Genomic DNA, 25,741 nt, shown 5'->3' with positions numbered 1-25,741 from the left:
CCTTCCTGGCTCACAAGCCCATAACCTTGGCATTATCCTTGACTCCTCTTGCTCATCCAACCCACATATTCAATCCATCACCAAATTCTGTCAGTACCACCTTCACAACATTGCTAATAAATGCCCTTTCCTCCCTATCCAAACTGCCACCACGTTAACCCGAGCACTCATCCTTTCCCTCCTGTATGACTGTATCAGCCTCCTCGCTGACCCCCCTGACTCCTGTCTCTCCCCACTCCAGTCCAGACTTCACTTTACTGCCTGGGTCATTTGTCTACAGAAACGTTCATAACATGTGGCCTCATTCGCTCCCATGGCTTCAACTATCATCTCTACGCTGATGACCCAAATCTAAATCTCTGTCCCTGCTCTCTCTCCCTCTCTCCAGGCTCACATCTCCTCCTGCCTTCAGGACATCTCCATCTGGATGCCTGCCCACCACCTAAAACTCAACATGTCCAAGACTGAACTCCTTGTCTTCCCTCCCAAACCCTGACCTCTCCCTGACTTTCCCATCACTGTTGACAACACTACAATCCTTCCCATCTCACAAGCCTGCAAACTTGGTGTCATCCTCGACTCCACTCTCTCGTTCACCCCTCACATCCAAGCCATCACCAAAACCTGCCGGTCTCAGCTCTGCAACATTGCCAAGATCCACCCTTTCCTCTCCATCCAAACTGCTACCCTGCTCATTCAAGCTTTCATCCTATCCCGTCTGGACTACTGCATCAGCCTCCTCTCAGATCTCCCATCCTCTTGTCTCTCCCCACTTTAATCCATACTTCACGGTGCTGCCCGGATTGTCTTTGTCCAGAAACACTCTGGGCATGTTACTCCCCTCCTCAAATCTCCAGTAGCTAACAATCAACCTAAGCATCAGGCAGAAACTCCTCACCCTCGGCTTCAAGGCTGTCCATCGCCTCGCCCCTTCCTACCTCTCCTCCCTTCTCTCCTTCTACATCCCAGCCCACACCCTCCACTCCTCTGCCGCTAATCTCCTCACCGTGCCTCGTTCTCACCTGTTCCACCGTCGACCCCTGGCCCATGTCATCCCCCTGGCCTAGAATGCCCTCCCTCCGCACATCCACCAAGCTAGCTCTCTTCCTCCCTTCAAGGCCCTACTGAGAGCTCACCTCCTCCAGGAGGCCTTCCCAGACTGAGCCCCCTCCTTCCTCTCCCCTCCTCTCCCTCTCTATCCCCCCTGCCTTCATCATCATCATCAATCATATTCATTGAGCGCTTACTGTGTGCAGAGCACTGTACTAAGCGCTTGGGAAGTACAAGTTTGCAACATATAGATACAGTCCCTACCCAATAGTGGGCTCACAGTCTAAAAGGGGGAGACAGAGAACAAAACCAAACATACTAACAAAATAAAATAAATAGAATAGATATGTACAAGTAAAATAAATAAATAAATAAATAGAGTAATAAATATGTACAGACATATATACATATACACAGCTGCTGTGGGGAAGGGAAGGAGGTAAGATGGGGGAATGGAGAGGGGGACGAGGGGGAGAGGAAGGAAGGGGCTCAGTCTGGGAAGGCCTTCTGGAGGAGGTGAGCTCTCAGTAGGGCCTTGAAGGGGGGAAGAGAGCTAGCTTGGCGGATGGGCAGAGGGAGGCCATTCCAGACCCGTGGGATGATGTGGGCCAGGGGTCGATGGCGGGACAGGCGAGAACGAGGTACGGTGAGGAGATTAGCGGCAGAGGAGCGGAGGGTGCGGGGTGGGCTGGAGAAGGAGAAAAGGGAGGTGAGGTAGGAGGGGGCGAGGTGATGGACAGCCTTGAAACCGAGGGTGAGGAGTTTCTGCCTGATGCGCAGATTGATTGGTAGCCACTGGAGATTTTCGAGGAGGGGAGTAACATGCCCAGAGCATTTCTGGACAAAGACAATCCGGGCAGCAGCATGAAGTATGGATTGAAGTGGGGAGAGACACGAGGATGGGTGATCAGAGAGAAGGCTGATGCAGTAGTCCTGACGGGATAGGATGAGAGCTTGAATGAGCAGGGTAGCGGTATGGATGGAGAGGAAAGGGCGGATCTTGGCAATGTCGTGGAGCTGAGACCAGCAGGTTTTGGTGACGGCTTGGATGTTAGGGGTGAATGAGAGAGCGGAGTCGAGGATGACACCAAGGTTGCGGGCTTGTGAGACGGGAAGGATGGTAGTGCTGTCAACAGAGATGGGAAAGTCAGGGAGAGGGCAGGGTTTAGGAGGGAAGACAAGGAGTTCAGTCTTGGACATGTGGGACATGTGCTTTACCTCCTTCCCCTCCCCACAGCACCTATATATATATATATATATATATATTTGTACATATTTATTACTTTATTTATTTATTTATTTATTTTATTGGTACATATTTATTCTATTTATTTTATTTTGTTAATATGTTTTGTTTTGTTGTCTGTCACCCCATTCTAGACTGTGAGCCTGCTGTTGGGTAGGGACCGTCTCTATATGTTGCCAACTTGTACTTCCCAAGCATTTAGTCCAGTGCTCTGCACACAGTAAGCGCTCAATAAATGCGATTGAATGAATGAATGAATGAATGAATGAATGAATGAATGTCACTCCTCTCCTCTGAAAACTCCAGTGGTTGCCCATTCCACCTCCATATCAAACAAAAACTCGTCACCATTGGCTTTAAAGCTGTCCATCCCCTTGCTCCCTCCTACCTCACTTCTCTTCTCTCCTTCTCCCTCCCAGCCCCTACAATCCACTCCTCTGGTGCCGCTAACATTCTCACTGGGCCTCCATCTCACCTGCCTCACCACCAACCCCTGGTCCACATGTTGCCTCTGGCCTGGAACCCCCTCCCTCCTCAAATCCCACATACAATGACTCTCCCCCACTTCAAAGTCTTATTGAAGGCCCGTCTCCTCCAGGAGGCCTTCCCAGACTATGCCCCATTTTTCCTCTTTCATTCAGTCAACTTTATTTATTGAGCACTTACTGTGTGCAAAACACTTTACTCTCTTCTGCATCATCCTGACTTGCTCCCTTTGCTCTTCCCTCCATCCCAGCCCCACAGCACTTATTAATTCATGATGGCATTTGTTAAGCGCTTACTATGTGCAAAGCAGTGTTCTAACCTTTCATTTTATTTATTTGTATTGATGCCTGTGCCCCCAGACTGTAACCTGCTTATGGGCAGGGAATGTAACAATTCATTATTGTATTGTACTTTCCCAGTGCTTAGTACAGTGCTCTTCACACAGTAAGTGCTCAATAAATATGATTGAATATATATATTGAAGACAAAGTATGCACCTATCATATGCATATGATATTTTAAGTTTGTATATGTTTGAAAGGCACATACTTTTTCTCATTCAAGAAATGAGAGAAGTTAAAAATGAAGGCTTTGTTTAGGGGGAAGAAGTACAAGTAGATAGGTAAATTTATGAACCGGAGTCTTTAAGGAAAAATCTGACCCATCTGGGAAAACAAGCTATCATACCTCGTTTTAATCTTTTCTATCTCCTCTCCCCTTTTTGATCTCTGCTGAACCACCCTTTTTTTCCATTTACTCCCTCTATTAAGTCAATTATCCGGACAACATGATATCATTAAGAAAGAGACCCCCTCTCCTCCCGTGCCGCCCCCCTCATCTCCGCCTGAAATCCACACAACAAACCCCAGAGAGGTTCAGGTGTCTACATGTTTCCCATCAATTCTGATAAAACACGCTGTTGGAAATTATCCTGAGCATCAGAGAGTCTTTTCGGAATTTTTTAAGACCAGAATTATGTCTCAAGACATGAAAACCCCCTTGATCCCTTAATCCTTAAAAAAGATGACAAGGTAGGGAAGAATGGGAAGATTTTCATCCTCTTCGACTCTCCGGAGTAGAGAGGGCAAGATTGTTTTGGAGGTTTTAACTGCACATGTCCTTGCTCTCATCCTTGGCCTCATGAACGGAGATTAGTAAGGCGTTCCCCACGGGGTCATTCTGGGAAGATGATCCCTGGCCCACGTTTCCCTTTAATCTATCAGGCACGTTTCTCATGCCAAGCCTGTCTCCACCAAAGACATGGGAACCAGCAAAATTTCAAGGAACCATCCATTCTTTTCAGTGTGTTGTCCTGTTCATAAGAATATATGGAATCATTAATTTCCCATTCCATCTCAGAATTCATCTTTCCTGAGATGGAAAGATGCAGCATGGCTTCATGGAAAGAGTGTTTAATGCAGTGGCTGGCACTTAAAATGGACTTAACAAATACCATAATTCTTCTTCTTATTATTATTCTGGGGACTAGGAGTCAGGGAACTTGGGTTCTAATCCTTTCTCTCTCACTTTTTTATGGTATTTGTTAAGCACTTATTACGTGCCAGGCACTGTACTAAGAGCTGGGGGAGATACAAGCTAATTAGATTGGATGCAGACCATGTCCCATATGAGGTGCACAGTCTTTATCCCCCTTTTACAGACAAGAGAACTGAGGCCCAGAGCATTGAAGTGACTTTCCCAGAACCCAGGTCCTTCCTTGTCCCATGCTCTAACCACTAAGTCATTCTACATCTCTTCATTTGCTTTCTGTGTGATCTTGGGTAAGTCACTTACCTTCTCTGGACCTCTGTTTCATAAACTGTAAAATGGTGCTTCAATATCTGTTCTCCCTCTTATCTAGACAGTGAACCCCCAAGGTTCAGGGATTGATTCTGCCCTCATTAACTTGTATCTACCCCAACGCTTAGTACACTGTTTGATGCATTTGTCTTGTCTATTGTTGTCGAGTCTTTTACAACCCCTCAGCAACACATGGGACACATTTCTCCCAAAACGCCCGCTCTCCATCTACAATCATTCCGGTAGTGGATTCGCAGTTTTCTTGGGAAAAATCGGGAAGCGGTTTACCACTGCCTCCTTCTGCTCAGTTGACTCGAGTCTCCACACTGGACTCTCTCCCATGCTGCTGTTGCCCAGCACGGGGGAGTTTTGCCTTATAGCAGATGGCCTGCCACTCGCTAGCCACTGGGAAAGCTAGGAATGGCATGGACAGACCTCTGCTTTACTCTCCCTCCTGTAGCTGAGACTGGTAGAGGACAGGAAACTCTCCAGGTCACACCCTGAGAGGGGGCTTGATGTGTTGTAAGTGGTTAACAAAGACAATAAAAATAACAAAAATGGGAGCTCATCCAGTGTCTCCCAAGGCATTGTCCTGCTCACTGCAGGAAGCAGAATCATCAATTTTCCATTATGCCTCAATCAATCAATGTTATCTATTGAGTGCTTACCATGTGCCAAGCACTGTATTAAAGGCTTGGGAGAGTACACTGTAGATGGCACTACAATCCTTCCCGTCTCACAAGCCTGCAACCTTGGTGTCATCCTCGCCTCCACTCTCTTGTTCACCCCTCAAATTCAATGCATCACCAAAACCTGCCAGTCTCACCTCCGCAACATCACCAAGATCCGCCCTTTCCTCTCCATCCAAACTGCTACCCTGCTCGTTCAATCTCTCATCCTATCCCGACTGGATGACTGCATCAGCCTCCTCTCTGATCTCCCATCCTCCTGTCTCTCCCCACTTCAGTCTATACTTCACGCTGCTGCCCGGATCATCTTGGTGCAGAAATGCTCTAGGCATGTTACTCCCCTCCTCAGAACTCTTCAGTGGCTACCAGTCAACCTATGCATAAAGCAGAAACTCCTCACTCTCAGCTTCAAGGCTCTCTATCACCTCGCCCCCTCCTACCTCACCTCCCTTCTCTCCTTCTACTGCCCAGCTCGCACCCTCCGCTCTTCTGTTGCTAATCTCCTCACCGAGCCTCGTTCTCTCCTGTCCCTCCGTCAACCCCTGGCCCACATCCTCCCCCTGGCCCGGAATGCCCTCCCTCCGCACATCCGCCAAGCTAGCTCTCTTCCTCCCTTCAGAGCCCTACTTAGAGCTCACCTCCTCCAGGAGGCCTTCCCACACTGAGTCCCCTTTTTCCTCTCCTCCTCCCCATCCCCCCCACCCTACTGTATATATGTTTGTACAGATTTATTACTCTATTTTACTTGTACATATTTACTTATTTATTTCTATTCATTTTGTTAATGATATGCATCTATCTTTACTTCTATTTATTCTGATGACTTGACACCTGTCCACGTGTTTTGTTTTGTTGTCTGTCTCCCCCTTCTAGACTGTGAGCCCGTTTTTGGGTAGGGACTGTCTCTATATGTTGCCCACTTGTACTTCCCAAGCGCTTAGTACAGTGCTCTGCACACAGTAAGTGCTCAATAAATATGATTGAATGAATGAATGACTGAATGAACAGAATTAGCAGACACATTCCCTTCCCATAACAAGCTTACAGTCTAGAGGAAAAGCATATAGATTGTCAAGATTATTCTTTCTTCTACACTAATTATCAAAACATATCATCCTGCTCCTCAAAAACCTCCAGTGGGTACTCTTCCACCTCCACATCAAACAAAAACACCTCACCATTTGCTGGACCCTACAAATAGCCAACAGATACCCCTATTTGCAGTAACCCCAATCAATCACTGCATTTATCAATCAGTAGGGTTTACTGAACACCTACTAAAGGCTGAGCCTTCTACTCAGGGCTTGGAAAATGATAATAATGGTATTTGTTAAGCACTTACTGTTGCCAAGCATTGGGGCAGATACAAGCTAATCAGGTTGTCCCACTTAGGACTCACTGTCTTAATCCTCATTTTATAGATGAGGTAACTGAGGCAGAGAGAAGTTAAACGACTTGCCCAAAGTCGCCCAGCTCATAAGCGGAGGAGCTGGGATTAGAACTCATGACCTCTGACTCCCAAAGCCGAGAGTTAAACAGAAGCAATAGAGTTGGCAGCCGAATGATCGATACTATTCACTGAGCACTTACTCTGTGCGAAGCACTGTACTAAGGTCTTGGGAGAGCTTATACAACAATAAATAGATACTTTCCCTGCCCACAACAAATGTACAAGCAGACACAATCCCAGCCCAGGTGGAACTTTTATTCTATATGCCATTCCCAGAGTTTATCCACCATACTCATATTTGAAAACAATCAATCTTTAACTTGTTTTAATTAAACACGCCCTCTTTGTAGTCTCCAGATTTGTAAGAAGGTAGTTCGCTATCTGACAGGGCGATATTATCAAGCAATGCGTGAATCGGTTTAAAAGTAACCAGGCCTGAAGCCCGCATCAATCAAGATGAACGTACACATAGGTCACTAAAGCTGCCAATTTCAATCAGCGCGGTAATTAAATACATCACCCATATGGATTTTGTGTAAGAACATGTGACTGTTCTTCAAATGTCTGCCACTTGGACAAATCACGCTTCGGGGTCTTTAAATGAGTTTCCGAAATACAGTATTTTAAAAAAGCATAACATCTTCATCTGTCTTTCTCCATTTTGGCTAAATAGAAATCCAATGACCGCCACCTCGTGTGAAAACCGGGCTTTTGAAAAAATTGTATTTTATCTGTACCGCTTCTGATTTAATTAAAATGTTTCCCTATCCCGGTTGTTGTTTGAAACGTGTCATTCACACCTTCTGAGGCATTTGTTATGAAATAAATAGATAATGACTGGTAACCATTTTCCAAGGGCCTGAATAATTTGTCATAATGGATCATTTGTAATTAGAATTACTTTATTATACGTTGGAAAAGCAGAAGGCACTTCTCGGTAAGGAGAAGGAGATGATCGATTTCAGATTCTCCCAGAGAACCACCCTCAAGTACTTTTTAAACCACTCTTTTCTTGTTCCAAAGTGTCCGCGTTGCCTATTATACTTGATGCTAGGTGGCCAGAGACTGAAGGAAAGCTGAATTACCAAATATATATTGCCTGCCATTTAATTTAATCTTCAAATAAGCTTCAGGAAGCAGATCTCTGGACAGTTAATCTTTAGTTTTGCAGCCACTGAATGTCGTCGCGAAGGTTCCCTGGGAATTAGACCCCGTAGAGAGAAAGCACATGCTGTCTTGTTTCACGGACAGCTGTTGTTAGCTGGGCTGGCAAATTCTACCTTCCTTTGATTATATAATATTTTATTGAGTGAAACGCTATTAACAAGAAGAACTAGTCTACCAGCAGATGAGTGCCTATCTCCTCCTCTCCTCTTAGGGAGAAAATGACCCAATTTAGGACACACTTCCACTTGGAATAATTATATGATGTAATAATAAAATCACGATAAAATCATTAAAATGATGGGATTTAGTAAGCCCTTATTATGTGCCAAGCCCCGTGCTGATTACCCGGGGAGGTAAGTAAAGTTGTCGTTCATTTTAGAAGACAGCACTGACAGCTAAAATGGCCAATGTGGGATCCATAATAATTGCGGGATTTAAGTCCTTACTGTATGTCAAGCACTGTACTGAAAACTGGGGTAGATATAAGACAATCATTCATTCAATCGTATTTATTGAGCGCTTACTGTGTGCAGAGGACTCATTCATTCATTGTCATATTTATTGAGCCCTTACTTGTGTACAGAGTACTGTACTAAGCACTTGGTAAGTACAAATCGGCAACATATAGAGACAGTCCCTGCCCAACAATGGGCTCACAGTCTAGAAGGGGGGAAACAGACAATAAAACCAAGACAAGTACACAGGTGACAATACCATCAGAATACATAGAATTATATTTATATGCACATCATTAATAAAATAGAGTAATAAATATGTACAAATATACACAAGTGCTGTGGGGAGGGGAAAGGGATAGGGCAGAGGAAGGGAGTGGGGGTGATGGGGAGGGGAGAAGGAGGAGAGGAAGAGGGGAGACTCAGTCTGGGAAGGCCTCCTGGAGGAGGTCAGCTCTCAGTAGGGCTTTCAAGGGAGGAAGTGTGATTGTTTGGCAGTTGTGTGGAAGGAGGACATTCCAGGCCAGAGGTAGGACGTAGGTCAGGGGTTGACGATGGGACAGGCGAGAATGAGGCCCAGTGAGGAGGTTAGCAGCCCCAGAGGAGTGGAATATGTGGGCAGGGATGGAGAAGGAGAGAAGGGAGGTGGGGTAGGAGGGGGCAAGGGGATGGACAGCTTTGAAGCCAACAGTGAGGAGTCTTTGCTTCATGCGAAGGTTGACAGGCAACCACTGGAGATTTTTGAGGAGGGGAGTGACATGCCAAGAGCGTTTCTGTACAGAGATAATCCGGGCAGCAGAGTGAAGTATAGATTGAAGTTGGGAGAGACAGGAGGTTGGGAGACCAGAAAGGAGGCTGATGCAGTAGTCCAGTCGGAAGAGGATGAGATATTTTACTAATGTGGTAGTTAGTCCTTTCGACTCCCGGGCTGAGGATCTAATCAATTGGCAGCACTGCTTCTCAGCTTTGAATAGTCATTTTGAAAGTTTAGAGAAGCAGCGTGGCTCAGTGGAAAGAGCCCGGGCTTTGGAGTCAGAGGTCATCGGTTCGAATACCAACTCCGCCAATTGCCAGCTGTGTGACTTTGGGCAAGTCACCTAACTTCTCTGTGCCTCAATTACCTCATCTGTAAAATGGGGATTAAGACTGTGAACCCGCCGTGGGACAACCTGATCACCTTGTAACCTCCCCAGCACTTAGAACAATGCTTTGCACATAGTAAGTGCTTAATAAATGTTATTATTATTATTATTATTATTATTATTATTGTTATTATTACTTTCACAGGTTCAGCTAAATCATAGCAAGGTCTCAATGCAGCCCTGGATTTTTTCCATTATCTCACAGGTTGAAAAGCATCAATGCTTTGCCCACTAGTAGCATACGCGTCCCCTCTAGGATGGAACCTGAAGAGTTTCTGGCTCTTAATGCCCATTTTACAAGCCTCAGATATGGGAGGAAGAGTGAAGCAGAGGCCTGTCCATTCCATTCCTAGCTTGCCCAGTGGCTAGCGAGTGTCAGGCCATCTGCTACAAGCCAAAATTCCCCCATGCTGGACAGCAGTGGCCCGGGAGAGAATCCAGGGTGGAGACTCGAATTGACTGCGCAGGAAGGAGGCGATGGTAAACCCCTTCCGGATTTTTCCCAAGAAAAGTCTGTGGATCCACTACCAGAATGATTGCAGATGGAGAGAAGGTTGTTCATCATCATCATCATCATCATCAATCGTATTTATTGAGCACTTACTATGTGCAGAGCACTGTACTAAGAGCTTGGGATGTACAAATTGGCAACATATAGAGACAGTCCCTACCCAACAGTGGGCTCACAGTCTAAAAGGGGGAGACCAAAACCAAACATACTAACAAAATAAAATAAATAGAATAGATATGTACAAGTAAAATAAATAAATAAATAAATAGAGTAATAAATATGTACATATATACATATATACAGGTTGTTCTGGAAGAGATGTGTCCACAACGTCTCTATGGCTCAGGAACCACTTGAATGCATAAACCAAGTCTAGACTGTGAGCCCACTGTTGGGTAGGGACCGTCTCTATATGTTGCCAACTTGTACTTCCCAAGCGCTTAGCACAGTGTTCTGCACACAGTAAGCACGCCATAAATATGACTGACTGACTGAATGAATGAAAGCCTATCAGATGTATGGAAGAATCAATAGATCAATAAATGAATGGCCCGGGATGTTAATCAACTCTAGGAGATACTGCCAATCTGTGATATCAAAAGCACAAATTCCGTACAGGAATAAACACACATGCCCCTCTTATTCGTAGTAAGAATCAATCAATCCACTGCATTTATTGAGCCCTCAATGTGCAGAGCACTGTACTAAACACTTGGGAGAGTACCATACAACAGAGTTGGGAGTCATGTTCCCTACCCATATTGAAAATAATGAGAATAAATTATGAGAAGCAGCGTGGCTTAGTGGAAAGAGCTCGGGCTTGGGAGTCAGAAGGGCCTGAATTCTAATTCTGCCTCCGCCACTTGTCTTCTGTGTGACCTTGGGCAAGTCACTTGACTTCTCTGTGCGTCAGTTACCTTACCTGTAAAATGGGGATTAAAAGTCTGAGCCCCATGTGGGAAAACTGGGAAAAACTGATTACCTTGTATCTACCCCGGTGCTTAGAACAGTGCTTGGCACATAGCAAACAATAAATACCGTCATTATTATTATTATTATTATTAAATCAATCAGTCAATCAATCGTATTTATTGAGTGCTTACTATGTGCAGAGCACTGTACTAAGCGCTTGGGAAGTACAAATTGTGAACACATAGAGACAGTCCCTACCCAACAGTGGGCTCACAGTCTAAAAGGGGGAGACAGAGAACAGAACCAAACACACCAACAAAATAAAATAAATAGGATAGAAATGTACAAGTAAAATAAATAAATAAATAAATAAATAGAGTAATAAATATGTACAACCATATATACATATATGCAGGTGCTGTGGGGAAGGGAAGGAGGTAAGATGGTGGGATGGAGAGGGGGACAAGGGGGAGAGGAAGGAAGGGGCTCAGTCTGGGAAGGCCTCCTGGAGGAGGTGAGCTCTCAGCAGGGCCTTGAAGGGAGGAAGAGAGCTAGCTTGGCGGAGGGGCAGAGGGAGGGCATTCCAGGCCCGGGGGATGACGTGGGCCGGGGGTCGACGGCGGGACAGGTGAGAACGAGGTACAGTGAGGAGATTAGCGGTGGAGGAGCGGAGGGTGCGGGCTGGGCAGTAGAAGGAGAGAAAGGAGGTGAGGTAGGAGGGGGCGAGGGGATGGACAGCCTTGAAGCCCAGGGTGAGGAGTTTCTGCCTGATGCGCAGATTGATTGGTAGCCACCGGAGATTTTTGAGGAGGGGAGTAATATGTCCAGAGCGTTTCTGGACAAAGACAATCCGAGCAGCAGCATGAAGTATGGATTGAAGTGGAGAGAGACACGAGGATGGGAGATCAGAGAGAAGGCTGGTGCAGTAGTCCAGACGGGATAGGATGAGAGCTTGAATTAGCAGGGTAGCGGTTGGGATGGAGAGGAAAGGGCGGATCTTGGCAATGTTGCGGAGCTGAAACCGGCAGGTGTTGGTGACGGCTTGGATGTGAGGGGTGAATGAGAGAGCGGAGTCGAGGATGACACCAAGTTTGCGGGCTTGTGAGACGGGAAGGATGGTAGTGCCGTCAACAGAGATGGGAAAGTCAGGGAGAGGACAAGGTTTGGGAGGGAAGACAAGGAGCTCAGTCTTCAACATGTTGAGCTTTAGGTGGCGGGCGGACATCCAGATGGAGATGTCCTGAAGGCAGGAGGAGATGCGAGCCTGGAGGGAGGGGGAGAGAGCAGGGGCAGAGATGGAGATCTGGGTGTCATCAGCGTTAAAATAGCGTGGCCTACTGGAAACAGCCCAGACTACCCCGTTTTCTTTTTTTAATGGTGTTATTTAAGTACTTACTATGTGCCGGCACTGTACTGAGCACTGAGGTAATTACAAACTAATCAGGTTGGATCTAATCCATGTCCCATGTGGGGCTCACTATTTTAATCCCCATTTTACAGATGAGGTTACTGAGGTATAAGGAAGGTAAGTGACTTGCCCAAGGTCACATAGCAGAAAAATGGTGGAACCAGGATTACAATAATAATAATAATAATAATGGTGGCATTTATTAAGTGCTTACTATGTGCAAAGCACTGTTCTAAACACTGGGGAAGTTACAAAGTGATCAGGTTGTCTCACTGGGGGGTCACATTCTTAATCCCCATTTTCCAGATGATGTAACTGTGGCACAGAGAAGTGAAGTGACTTGTCCAAAGTCACACAGCTGAAAATTGGTGGAGCCGGAATTTGAACCCATGTCTTCTGACTCCAAAGCCTGGGCTCTTTCCACTGAGCCACACTGTTTCTCTAAGAACCCAAGTTATCTGACCCCTTGGCCTGGATTGTAGTCACTAGGCCACAGTACTTCTCCGGAGACATGCTATCTGCTGTGTGACCTTAGATAAGTCACAAAATATATGGGCCTCAGTTTCCTTATCTGCAAAATAGGATCTCCTCCAAGAAGCCCTCCCTGACTAAGCCTTCCTTTCCACTATTCCCACTCCCTTCCATGTCGCCCTGACTTGCTAAGCAGTGTAGCTCAGTGGAAAGAGCCCAGGCTTTAGAGTCAGAAGTCATGGGTTCAAATCCCGGCTCCGTCAACTGTCAGCTGTGTGACTTTGGGCAAGTCAATTCACTTCTCTGTTTCTCAGTTCCCTCATCTGGAAAATGAGGATGAAAACTGTGAGCGCCTCGTGGGACAATCTGATCACCTTGTAACCTCCCCAGCGCTTAGAACAGTGTTTTGCACATAGTAAGTGCTTAACAAATACCATTATTATTATTATTGTTACTATTATTATTCATCTCCCCTCCCAGCCCCGCACCACTTATGTCCCTGTCATTTATTTATTTATATCAATGTCTGTCTCCCCCTCTAGACTGTAAACTTGTTGTGGGCAGGTAATGTGTCTATTCAGTGTTACATTGTACTCTCCCAGCGCTTAGTACAGTGCTCTGTGCAGAGGAAGCAGCGTGCCATAGAGGATAGAGCACCAGCCTGGGAGACAGAAGGTCATGGATTCTAATCCTGGATCGCCACTTGTCTGCTGGGTGGCCTTGGGCAAGTCACTTCACTTCTCTGGGCCTCGGTTACCTCATCTGTAAAGTAGGAATTAAGACTGAGCCTCTCGCAGAAGAGGGATGGTATCCAACCTGATTTCCTTGTATCCATCCCAGCGCTTAGTACAGTGCCCGGCACATAGTAAGTGCTTGACCATTCATTCATTCATTCAATCGTATTTATTGAGCACTTACTGTGTGCAGAGCACTGTACTAAGCTCTTGGGAAGTACAAGTTGGCAAACAGTATCACAGTCATTATTATTAAGATCAATGCCCGCAGGATTTTATAATCTCATGGGGGAGATAGACTGGCATTCATCCATTCATCATCATCAATCGTATTTATTGAGCGCTTACTGTGTGCAGAGCACTGTACTAAGCGCTTGGGAAGTACAAGTTGGCAACATATAGAAACAGTCCCTACCCACCAGTGGGCTCACAGTCTAGAAGGCATATGGACACAAGACTAGTGCCTTCTCAGCGACATAATGAACCTTCATCATGCTCTTCGATAATCTTGTCAGTGTCACCTAAATAACAATAATAGTAATTAATAATTATGGCATTTATTAAGTGCTTACTATGTGCCAGGCAATGTTCTAAGCGCTCCAGTAGATAGGATTTAAACAGGTTGGACACGTCCCCGTCCCACATGGGGCTCACAGCCTCCATCTCTCTTTTACAGATGAGGTAACTGAGTCACAGAGATGTGAAATGACTTGCCCATGGTCACACAACAGACAGGTGGATTTTTCCGGGATTAGAACCCATGACCTTCTGGCTCGCAGGCCCAGCTTCCATCCATTTCGCCACGCTGCTGCAAAGATCAGCGACGGCTCTTACAAGGAAACACTAATGGATTTGCAGATAAAGGACATGCAGATAGTTGGAGGGTAATAAGACCCTAATCGCTCCATAAGCCAACCAGAAAAATTAAGTAAACTTAGAGGAACATTAACCACGAAGTGCTGATTTCAGGATTTTTTGCATTTGTGGTCAGCCATAGCGCTCATTAACTTTGAAGCAAGTAATTGTAGGCCTGGTTGTGTCTGGAGGATTGATTGATTGATTGATTGATTGGAGGAATCCAACCTGCTGAGGTTTTCCACGTGACTGTCTGAGGAGGAGGCTGATGCCTCTTGATTTTGTTTTATTAAGAAATCACAGATTTGCCCCGTCATCAGTAATATCAGACCACTCTTGATAAGCGCGTCTCTCGCTTGGACTGAACAGGCAACAAACCAGCTGAAACCTGGGGAAAACTCTGCCGCACTTCTTAGCCACCAGAGAATTCTGCTACCTAGGCAGCACTTCGACCAGTGATGCACATGTAGATGAGGAAGTTGAGAACAGAGTCGGGAAGGCCGGTACATTGTCGGGAAGACAGTCACACAGTGGAATAATAATAATTGTGACATTTGTTAATAATAATGATAATAATGAAGGTATTTGTTAAGCACTCAATATGTGCCAAGCACTGTTCTAAGTTCTGCAGTAGAGGCAGGGTAATTAGGTTGTCCCACATGGGGCTCCCATTCATTCATTCATTCATTCATTCATTCAATTGTATTTATGGAGTGCTTACTGTGTTCAGAGCACTGTACTAAGCGCTTGGGAAGTACAAATAATAATAATAATGTTGGCAATTGTTAAGCGCTTCCTATGTGCAAAGCACTGTTCTAAGCGCTGGGGGGGTACAAAGTGATCAGGTTGTCCCACGTGGGGCTCAAAGTCTTAATCCCAATTTTACAGATGAGGTAACTGAGGCTCAGAGAAGTGACTTTCCCAAGGCCACACAGCAGACATGTGGCAGATCCGGGATTCGAACCCATGACCTCTGACTCCAAAGCCTGGGCTCTTTCCACTGAGCCACGCTGCTTCTCTACAAGTTGGCAACATCTAGAGACAGTCCCTACCCAACAGTGGGCTCACAGTCTAGAAGGGGGAGACAGACAACAAAACAAAACATATTAACAAAATAAATAGAATAAATATGTACAAGTAAAATAAATAGAGTAATAAATATGACCAAATATGTCCACTCAATATGTGCCAAGCACTGTTCTAAGTTCTGCAGTAGAGGCGGGGTAATTAGGTTGTCCCACATTGGGCTCCCAGTGTCAGGCTGTCCCACATGGGGCTCACAGTCTTAATCCCCATTTTACAGATGAGGTAACTGAGGCCCAGAGAATAATAATAATGATGGCATTTATTAAGTGCTTACTATGTGCAAAGCACTGTTCTAAGCACTGCGGAGGTTACAAGGTGATCAGGTTGTCCCACAGGGGGCTCACAGTCTTAATCCCCATTTTACAGATGAGGTAACTGAGGCCCAGAGAAGTGAAGTGACATGCCCAAAGTCATACAGCTGACAAGTGGCAGAGGCGGGATTAGAACCCAAGACCTCTGATTCCCAAGCCCGGGCTCTTGCCACGAATCCACACTGGTTACTACATGCCAGGCACTGTACTAAACTCTGGGGAAGATACAAGCAATCAGGTTAGACACCCCTGTCATTCATTCTTTCTATTGTCTTTATTGAGCACTTATTATGTTCAGAACACTGGCTCAGCGGAAAGATCCCGGGCTTGGGAATCAGAGGTCATGGGTTCGAATCCCGGCTCTGCCACATGTCTGCTGTGTGACCTTGGGCAAGTCACTTAACTTCTCTGAGCCTCAGTTACCTCATTTGTAAAACGGGGATTAAGACTTTGAGCCCCATGTGGGACAACCTGATCACCTTGTATCCCCCACAGCGCTTAGAACAGTGCTTTGCACATAGTAAGCACTTAACAAATGTCATTATTATTATCATTATTATTACTAAGTGCTTGGAAAGTACAATTCAGCAACAAACAGAGACTGCCCCCGCCCACAATGGGCTTTCAGTCCAGAAGGGGGGAGACAGACATCAAAACAAGTAAACAGACATCAGTAGCATCATTCTAAATAAATAGAATTACAGATGTATACGCCTCATTCATGAAAATGAATGGAATTATAATTATAAATATGTACAAATATACACAAGTGCTGTTGGACGGGGAGGGGGGTAGAGCAAAGGGGTGTCCCATGTGGGGCTCACAGTCTCAATCCCCATTTTACAGATGAGGTAACCGAGGCCTAGAGAGGCGAAGTAATAATAATAATAATAATGTTGGCATTTGTTAAGCGCTTACTATGTGCAAAGCACTGTTCTAAGCGCTGGGGGGGGGGGGGCTACAAAGTGATCAGGTTGTCCCCCGTGGGGCTCACAGCCTTCATCCCATTTTACAGATGAGGGAAGTGAGGGTCAGAGAAGTGAAGTGACTTGCCCAAGTTCACACAGCAGACATGTGGGGGAGCCGGGATTCGAACTCATGACCTCTGACTCCAAAGCCCGGGCTCTTTCCACTGAGCCACGTTGCTTCTGACTGGCCCAAGGTGACCAGCAGACAAGTGGAGGGGCCAGAATTAGAACCCAGGTCCTCCTGACTCCCATGCCTGTGCTCTACCTACTAGGCAACGCTGCTGTTGATGATGATGATGATGGCATTTGTTAAGCGCTTACTATGTGCAAAGTACTGTTCTAAGCGCTGGGGGAGGTTACAAGGTGATCAAGTTGTCCCACAGGGAGCTCACAGTTTGAATCCCCATTTCACAGATGAGGTAACTGAGGCCCAGAGAAGTGAAGTGACTTGCCCAAAGTCACACAGCTGATAGTTGGCAGAGCCGGGATTTGAACCCATTACCTCTGACTCCAAAGCCCGGGCTCTTTCCACTGAGCCGCGCTGCTGTTCAGCATAGTGTGTGGTGGTAATGGGGTGTCGAGTTCCAGATCAGACTCCGGGTGTTGTCCAACCTTCTCTCCGGCCGGGAGTCGCCACGTCCAACTCCTTCTTCCCACAGCTCTGCCTCAATCAATCAATCAATCAATCAGTCAATCAATCAATCGTATTTATTGAGCACTTACTGTGTGCAGAGCACTGTACTAAGCGCTTAGAGAAGCAGCGTGGCTCAGTGATAAGAGCCCGGGCTTTGGAGTCAGAGGTCAGGGGTTCGAATCCCGGCTCCGCCACATGTCTGCTGTGTGACCTTGGGCAAGTCACTTCACTTCTCTGGGCCTCAGTTCCCTCATCTGTAAAATGGGGATTAAGCCTGGGAGCTCCCCGTGGGACAACCTGATACCCTTGTAACCTCCCCAGTGCTTAGAACAGTGCTTTGCACATAGTAAGCACTTAATAAATGCAGTCATTATTATTATCATTATTATTATTATTATTATTATTATTGGGAAGTACAAGTTGGCAACAAATAGAGACAGTCCCTACCCAACAGTGGGCTCACAGTCTAAAAGGGGGGAGACGGAGAACAAAACCAAACCTACTAACAAAATAAAATAAATAGAATAGATATGTACAAGTAAAATAAATAAATAGAGTAAAAAATATGTACAAACATATATACATATATACAGGACCTCAGTCACTGCCCATTGACGAGACAAGGTGGTGGGTGAGGGAGGCCTGCGATGACCTCAATCAATCAATCAATCGTATTTATTGAGCGCTTACTGTGTGCAGAGCACTGTACTAAGCGCTTGGGAAGTACAAGTTGGCAACATCTAGAGACGGGCCCTACCCAACAGTGGGCTCACAGTCTAAAAGGGGGAGATGACCTCGATCTCCCATCCTGGAAGCCGCGCTCGTCTTGGACATGGCGACACCAGGAAGGATTTGGGAGCGAAGGAGCCCCCAGGGGGAGGGCCAAACAGTTGCCGGATGGACAGCTGAACTGGGGGAACCGAAATCCAGGAGGGAGGAGGAAACATTTTAAGACGACCTTGGCACAGTGGCGGAGAAAACCATGGCGCACGGCGGTCAAGGAGGGAGAGGCTCTCTTGGAACCGAAACAAGTGGGAGTAGCATGGTTTAGTGGAAAGAGCCCGGGCTTGGGAGTTACAGGTTGTTGGTCCTAATCCCTGCTCCGCCACTTAATAATAATAATGTACTTCCCAAGCGCTTAGTACAGTGCTCTGCATGCAGTAAGCACTCAATAAATACGATTGATTGATTGATTGATAATAATAATGATATCATTCATTAACCACTTACTATGTGCAAAGCAATCAATCAATAATAATAATAATAATGGTATTTATTAAGTGCTTACTATGTGCAAAGCCCTGTTCTAAGCGCTGGGGAGGTTACAAGGTGATCAAGGTTGTCCCACCGGGGGCTCACAGTCTTAATCCCCATTTTACAGATGAGGGAACTGAGGCACAGAGAAATTAAGTGACTTGCCCAAAGCGCTGGGGAGGTTACAAGGTGATCAGGTTGTCCCACGGGGGGCTCCCAGTCTTAATCCCCGTTTTACTGATGAGGGAACTGAGGCACAGAGAAGTTAAGTGACTTGCCCAAAGTCACATAGCTGACATGTGGCGGAGCCAGGATTTGAACCCATGACCTCTGACTCCAAAGCCCGGGCTCTTTCCACTGAGCCACGCTGCTTCTCTATCAATCAATCGTATTTATTGAGGGCTTACTGTGTGCAGAGCACTGTACTAAGCGCTTGGGAAGTACAAGTTGTCAGCATATAGAGACAGTCCCTACCCAAGAGTGGGCACTGTTCTAAGCGCTGGGGTGGTAACAAGGTGATCAGGTTGTCCCACGGGGGGCTCACAATCTTAATCCGCATTTTCCAGATGAGGTAACTGAGGCCCAGAGAAGGGACGTGACTTGCCCAAAGTCACACAGCTGACAATTGGCGGAGCCGGGATTCAACTCTGACTCTGACTCTGGACTCTGACTCCAAAGCCCGGGCTCTTTCCGCTGAGCCACGCTGCACTTGTCAGTCATTCATTCATTCAATCGTATTCATTGAGTGCTCACTGTGTGCAGAGCACTGTACTAAGTGCTTGGGAAGTACAAGTTGGCAACAGAGAGAGACAGTCAGCTGTGTGACCTTGGTCAAGTCACTTCACTTCTCTGGGCATCAGATCCCTCGTCTTTCAAATGGGGATGAAGATTGTGAGCCCCATGTGGGACAACCTGATTACCTTGAATCCCCACAGTGCTTAGAACAGTGCTTGGCACACAGTAAGTGCTTAACAAATGTCATCATCATCATTATTAATAATGATATATAATATGCATTATGTTATATCATATGATACAATATACTGTAATAATTATTATAATATTGATATTACACTAACAACACCAACAATAATAATAATAATAATGATAATAATAATAATAATAAAAGCTTCATCTGAATGGGCCAATTCGGTCAGTCAGTCATATTTATTGAGCTCATACTATGTGCAGAGCACTGTGCTAAGCACTTGAGAGAGTGTAGTGTGGCCTAGTGGCAAGAACATGGGCTTGGGAGTCAGAGGTTGTGGGTTCTAATCCCGGCTCTGCCACTTTTCTACTGTGTGACCTTGGGCAAGTCACTTCCCTTCTCTGGGGCTCAGTTACTCCATCTGTAAAATGGCCATTAAGACTGTGAGTCCCATGTGGGGCAACCTGATTACCTTGGGTCTTCTCCAGTGCTTTTTTATTTATTTATTCATTATTTATTTATTCATTTATTCATTTATTTATTATTTATTTATTTATTTATTTATTTATTTATTTTACTTGTACATATCTATTCTATTTATTTTATTTTGGTAGTATGTTTGGTTTTATTCTCTGTCTCCCCCTTTTAGACTGTGAGCCCACTGCTGGGTAGGGACTGTCTCTATATGTTACCAACTTGTACTTCCCAAGCGCTTAGTACAGTGCTCTGCACACAGTAAGCGCTCAATAAATACGATTGATGATGATGATGATGCTTAGAACAGTGCTTGGCACATAGTGAGTGCTTAACAAATACCATAATTATTATTATTATTATAGACACATTTCCTGCCCACAACGAGCTTACAGTCTAAAGGGGGAGACAGACATTAATATAAAGAAATAAATGAGAGATCTGGACATAAGTGGCATGGGGCTGGGAGGGGGGATGAATCAAGGGAGCTAGTCAGGGTGATGCAGAAGGGAGTAAGCGCTCAGTAAATACGATTGAATGAATGAATGAATGAATGAATGGATGAATGAATGGATGAATGAATGAGTGGGAGAAGAGGAAAGGAAGGTTCTGAGGTAACTGAGACCCAGAGAAGTTCATTCATTCATTCAATCATATTTATTGAGCGCTTACTGTGTGCAGAGCACTGTACTAAGCGCTTGGGAAGTACAAGTTGGCAACATATAGAGACAGTCCCTACCCAACAACGGGTTCACAGTCTAGAAGGGGAAGAGAGGCAACGAAACAAAACATGTAGACAGGTGTCAAAACTGTCAGAACAAATAGAATTATAGCTAGATGCACATCATTAACAAAATGAATAGAATAGTAAATATGTACAAGTAAAATGAATAGAGTAATAAATCTGCACAAACATATATACAGGTGCTGTGGAAAGGGGAAGGAGGTAGGGTGGGCTGGATGGGAAGGAGGAGAGGAAAAAGGGGGCTCAGTCTGGGAAGGCCACTGGGAAGATCATCTTTTCCTGGTGCTTCACCCTCACATATTTCTTCCTCAGGTTTCCACTACTTCTCAATAATTTTGTTCATTTCCTCCATTAATAATAATCAATCAATCATCATATTTATTGAGCACTTACTGTGTGCAGAGCACTGTACTAAGCGCTTGGGAAGTACAAGTTGGCCACATATAGTGACAGTCCCTACCCAACAGTGGGCTCACAGTCTAAAAATGATAATTGTGGTATTTGTTAAGCGCCTACTATGTGCCACCCACTGTACTAAGTGCCGGGGTAGATATGTGGTTATCGGGTTGGACACAGTCCCTGTCCCCATGGGGCTCCCAGGCTTAATCCCCATTTTCCAGATGAGGTAACTGAGGCCCAGAGAAGTGAAGTGACTTCCCTTAGAGAAGCAGCGTGGCTCAGTGGAAAGAGCAGGGGCTTTCGAGTCAGAGGTAATGGGTTCTAATCCAGATTGCACCAACTGTCAGCTGTGTGACTTTGGTTAAGTCACTTAACTTCTCTGGGACTCAGTTACCTCATCTGGAAAATGGGGATTGAGACTGTGAGCCCCCCGTGGGACAACCTGATCACCTTGTAACCTCCCCAGCACTTAGAACAGTGCTTTGCACATAGTAAGCACTTAATAAATGCCATGATTATTATTATTATCAAGGTCACTCAACAGACTCTATGTGTCTGGCTGGAGTCAGAATTCGAACCCAGGTCCTTCTGACACCCAGTCAGTTCTATCCACTAGTCCCTGAGGCTTCTTGATAGACTAAGCTCCTTGAGGGCAAGAAAACCTGTGCTTTGTGATTTTTCTGCTCTCCCAAGCCCCTGGAGGAGTTCATCACCTTCCTTAAGTACTTCTTAAATGCCACTGATTGACGATTGATTCTGTAAATATGACTCAGATTAAGGGTGGAACTTGAAGGCAGCTAGAGGGAAAAAAAAATTCCCCCAAGGATGGGGGAAATTAGGAATTCCAAGCCAGCAATTACCGTTTTTCAAGCTGCACAAAGGTAATTCCAAGAAGAACGAAATCAATTTTGAAAACGAGCACAGCGCAATTAGCCTCATGTAAACAAGCAACACCAGTGTGCTACAAACTTGGCACAAACACATAGAAGTCAAGGAAGCAAGCTTTTCTGGATCGTCGCGGCCAATCCGGTGAGATTTTGGTTTGTGGCAATTGGGAAGTGTCATCCCTAATAATTGGTGGTGCTAATAATAATAATAATAATAATGATGGGATTTGTTAAGTGCTTACGATGTGCCCAGCACTGTTTTAAGCGCTGAGGTAGATACAAGGTAATTTAGGTTGTCCCACATCGGGCTCACAGTCCTAATCCCCATTTTACAGATGTGGGAACTGAGGCACAGAGAAGTGAAGTGGATTGTCCAAGGTCCCACAGCTGACAAGTGGTGGAGCCAGAATTAGAACCCATGTCCTCTGACTCCCAAACCCGTGAACTTTCCAGTGAGCTATGCATGAAGCAGTCATTAGATACCAATCGCTGTGCTAGGTGCTGGGGCACAATTAGAATGGATAGTGCCCGTGCTTCATGTAGGGCACATAATAATAATAATAATAATAATAATAATAATAATAATAATAATAATAATAATATTAATAATAATAATAGTGGCATTTATTAAGTGCTTACTATGTTCAAAGCACTGTTCTAAGTGCTGGGGAGATACAAGGTGATCAGGTTGTCCCACGTGGGGCTCACAGTCTTAATCCCCATTTTACAGATGTGGGAACTGAGGCACAGAGAAGTTAAGTGGCTTGCCCAATGTCACACAGTTGACAAGTGATGGAGCAGGATTCGAACCCATGACCTTTGACTCCCAAGCCTGCACTCTTTCCACTGAGCCACGCTGCTTCTGTTCTACCTGGCTAGCTCATTCGGTAGAGGATGAGACTCTTAATCTCAGGGTCGTGGGTTCGAACCCCACGTTGGGCGCAAATATTTGGAGAAGCAGTGTGGCTCAGTGGCAAGAGCCCATGCTTTGGCGTCAGAGGTCATGGGTTCAAATCCCAGCTCTGCCAATTGTCAGCTGTGTGACTTTGGCCAAGTCACTTCACTTCTCTGGGCCTTAGTTCCCTCATCTGTAAAATGGGGATGAAGACTGTGAGCCCCACGTGGGACCACCTGATCACCTTGTAACCTCCCCAGTGCTTAGAACAGTGCTTTGCACATAGTAAGCACTTACTAAATGTCATTATTATCATTATTACTATTACACATGTTCTAAGCGGTGAGGAAGTGCTGAAGCTGAGGCCTAGAGAACTCAAATAACAGCAATTTTAATATCTGTTAAGTGCTCACTAGATGCCAGACACTGTACTAAGCGCTGGGGTGGATACAAGCAAATCGGATTGGACACAGTCCCTGTCCCAAGTGGGGCTCACGGTCTTAATCTTAATCTCACAGTTTTAGAGAAGCAGCATGGTTTAGTGGATAGAGCCCGGGCTTGGGAGTCAAAGGACATGGGTTCTAATCCCGGCTCTGCCACTTGTCAGGCTCTGTGACCCTGGGCAAACCACTTAACTGCTCTGTGCCTCAGTTACTGCATCTGTAAAATGGGGATTAAAACGGTGAGCCGCACGTGGGACAACTCGATTACTCTGTATCTACTCCAGCGCTTAGAACAGTGCTCGGCATGTAGTAAGCGCTTAATAAATACCATCATTATCATTTTCAGTGATAATCCAGCATCTATTATTGTTTCTGAATTTCTGAGTGGATGAAGAAGAAACTATTCATCCATTCCTTCAGTCGTATTTATTGAGCCCATTGTTGGGGAGCGACCGTCTCTATATGTTGCCGACTTGTACTTCCCAAGCGCTTAGTACAGCACTCTGCACACAGTTAGCGCTCAATGAATACGATTGATTGATTGACTTACTATGTGCAAAGAACTGTACTAAGTGCTTGGGAGTCAGAGGACATGGGTTCTAATCCCAGCTCTGCCACTTGTCAGCTGTGTGACTTTGGGCAGGTCACTTCACTTCTCTGTGCCTCAGTTACCTCCTCAATAAAATGGGGATTAAGACTGTGAGCCCCACATGGGACAACCTGATTACCTTGTATATACTCCAGTGCTTAGAACAGTGCTTGACACATTGTAAGCGCTTAACAAAATACCATTTCCAGCATTTAGGACTGTGCTTTGCACATAGTAAGTGCTTAACAAATGCCATTATTGTTATTATTATTATTGTATCTACCCCAGCATGTGGAACAGTGCTCGGCACATATTAAGTGCTTAATAACCATTATTATTAGTAGTAGTAATACTAGAGGTAGTAGTAGTAGCAGTATTCATTCATTAAATTCTATTCATGTGCAAAGCATCGTACTAAGTGTTTGGGAGTATATGAAATGACAATTCATTCATTCAATCGTATTTATTGTGCACTTACTGTGTGCAGAGCACTGTACTAAGCGGTTGGGAAGTACAAGTCGGCAACATATAGAGATGGTCCCTACCCAACAACGGGCTCACAGTCTTAAACCAACACATTCCTTACCCACAGCAAGCTTCCAGTCTAGAAGGAGAGACAGACATTATTATAAAAAAAAATAATGGCTGGAGGGAAGGCAGCGGTGACCACGGAACCTTTTTTTGGGCCACAGCGGAGCCCATTACCCTTAGCAAGGTTCTCTCTCAGAACCAATCAATCAATCAAATGTATTGAGTGATTACCGTGTGCAGAGCATGTTACTAAGCAAGTACTGTACTCTGTACGTGGTAAGCACTCAATAAATATCATTGAATGAATAAGCACTTGGGAGACTACAGTAGAGCAGTAAAACAGACACATTCCCTGCCCACAGTGAGCTTACAGTCTAATAATAATGATAATGAGGGTATTTGTTAAGTGCTTACTATGTGGCAGGCACTGTACTAAGCACTGGGGTGGATACAAGCAAATCAGGTTGGAAGCAGTTCCTGTCCAACGTGGGGCTCACCACCTCAATCAGGGAGTTCTCTCCCAACCTGTATATCTGTTATGCGGGCAATCAATGTCATTGATTGATTCTTGAAACATTGAATCGATCAATCAATCAATTTATCATGTTTATTGAATGCTTGTTGTGTCCCAGAGTACTGTACTAAGCACTTGGGAGAGTGCAATATAACTGAGTTAGTAGACACATTCCCTCTCTCTTGCTTCAAATCAAACTGAAGGCGGATCTTCTCCAAGAGGCAATAGTAATGTAATGATGGCATTTGTTAAGCGCTTACTATGTGCAAAGCACTGTTCTAAGCGCTGGGGGGATACAAGGTGATCAAGTTGTCCCACGCGGGGCTCACAGTCTTAATTCCCATTTTACAGATAAGGTAACTGAGGCTCAGAGAAGTGAAGTGACTTGCCCAAGGTCACACAGCAGGCATGTGGCAGAGCCAGGATTCGAACCCATGACCTCTGACTCCAAAGCCCGTGCTCTTTCCACTGAGCCACGCTGCTTCTCTTTAGGCCTTCCCTAAATCCTCCTTTCCCCTTCTCCCATTCCCTTCTTTCAATCCCTTCCCAGCCCCACAGCTCTTATGTCCGTATCCGTCATTTATTTATTTCTATTCACGTCTGCCTCCCCCTCTGGACTGTAAGCTCGTTGTGGGCAGGGAATGATGGTATTTGTTAAGTGCTTACTATGTGCCAAGCACTCCTCTAAGCCCTGGGGTAGATACAAG

The 25,741-nt window shown here is 45.3% G+C and overlaps 1 non-coding gene across 1 annotated transcript; it reads left to right on the top strand.

Moving 5' to 3' along the window:
* The first annotated feature begins 22,931 nt into the window (after nt 1-22,931).
* Nucleotides 22,932-23,004, top strand: TRNAK-CUU. The gene has a single exon. It is a non-coding gene; the product is annotated as a tRNA-Lys (tRNA).
* The last annotated feature ends 2,737 nt before the right edge of the window (nt 23,005-25,741 follow it).

The sequence above is a fragment of the Tachyglossus aculeatus genome, chromosome 2 (assembly GCF_015852505.1).
Source record: "Tachyglossus aculeatus isolate mTacAcu1 chromosome 2, mTacAcu1.pri, whole genome shotgun sequence".
Taxonomy (NCBI): Eukaryota; Metazoa; Chordata; class Mammalia; order Monotremata; family Tachyglossidae; genus Tachyglossus; species Tachyglossus aculeatus.
Note: the sequence above shows the minus strand (reverse complement) of the source record. Positions and strands in the feature narration are given on the sequence as shown.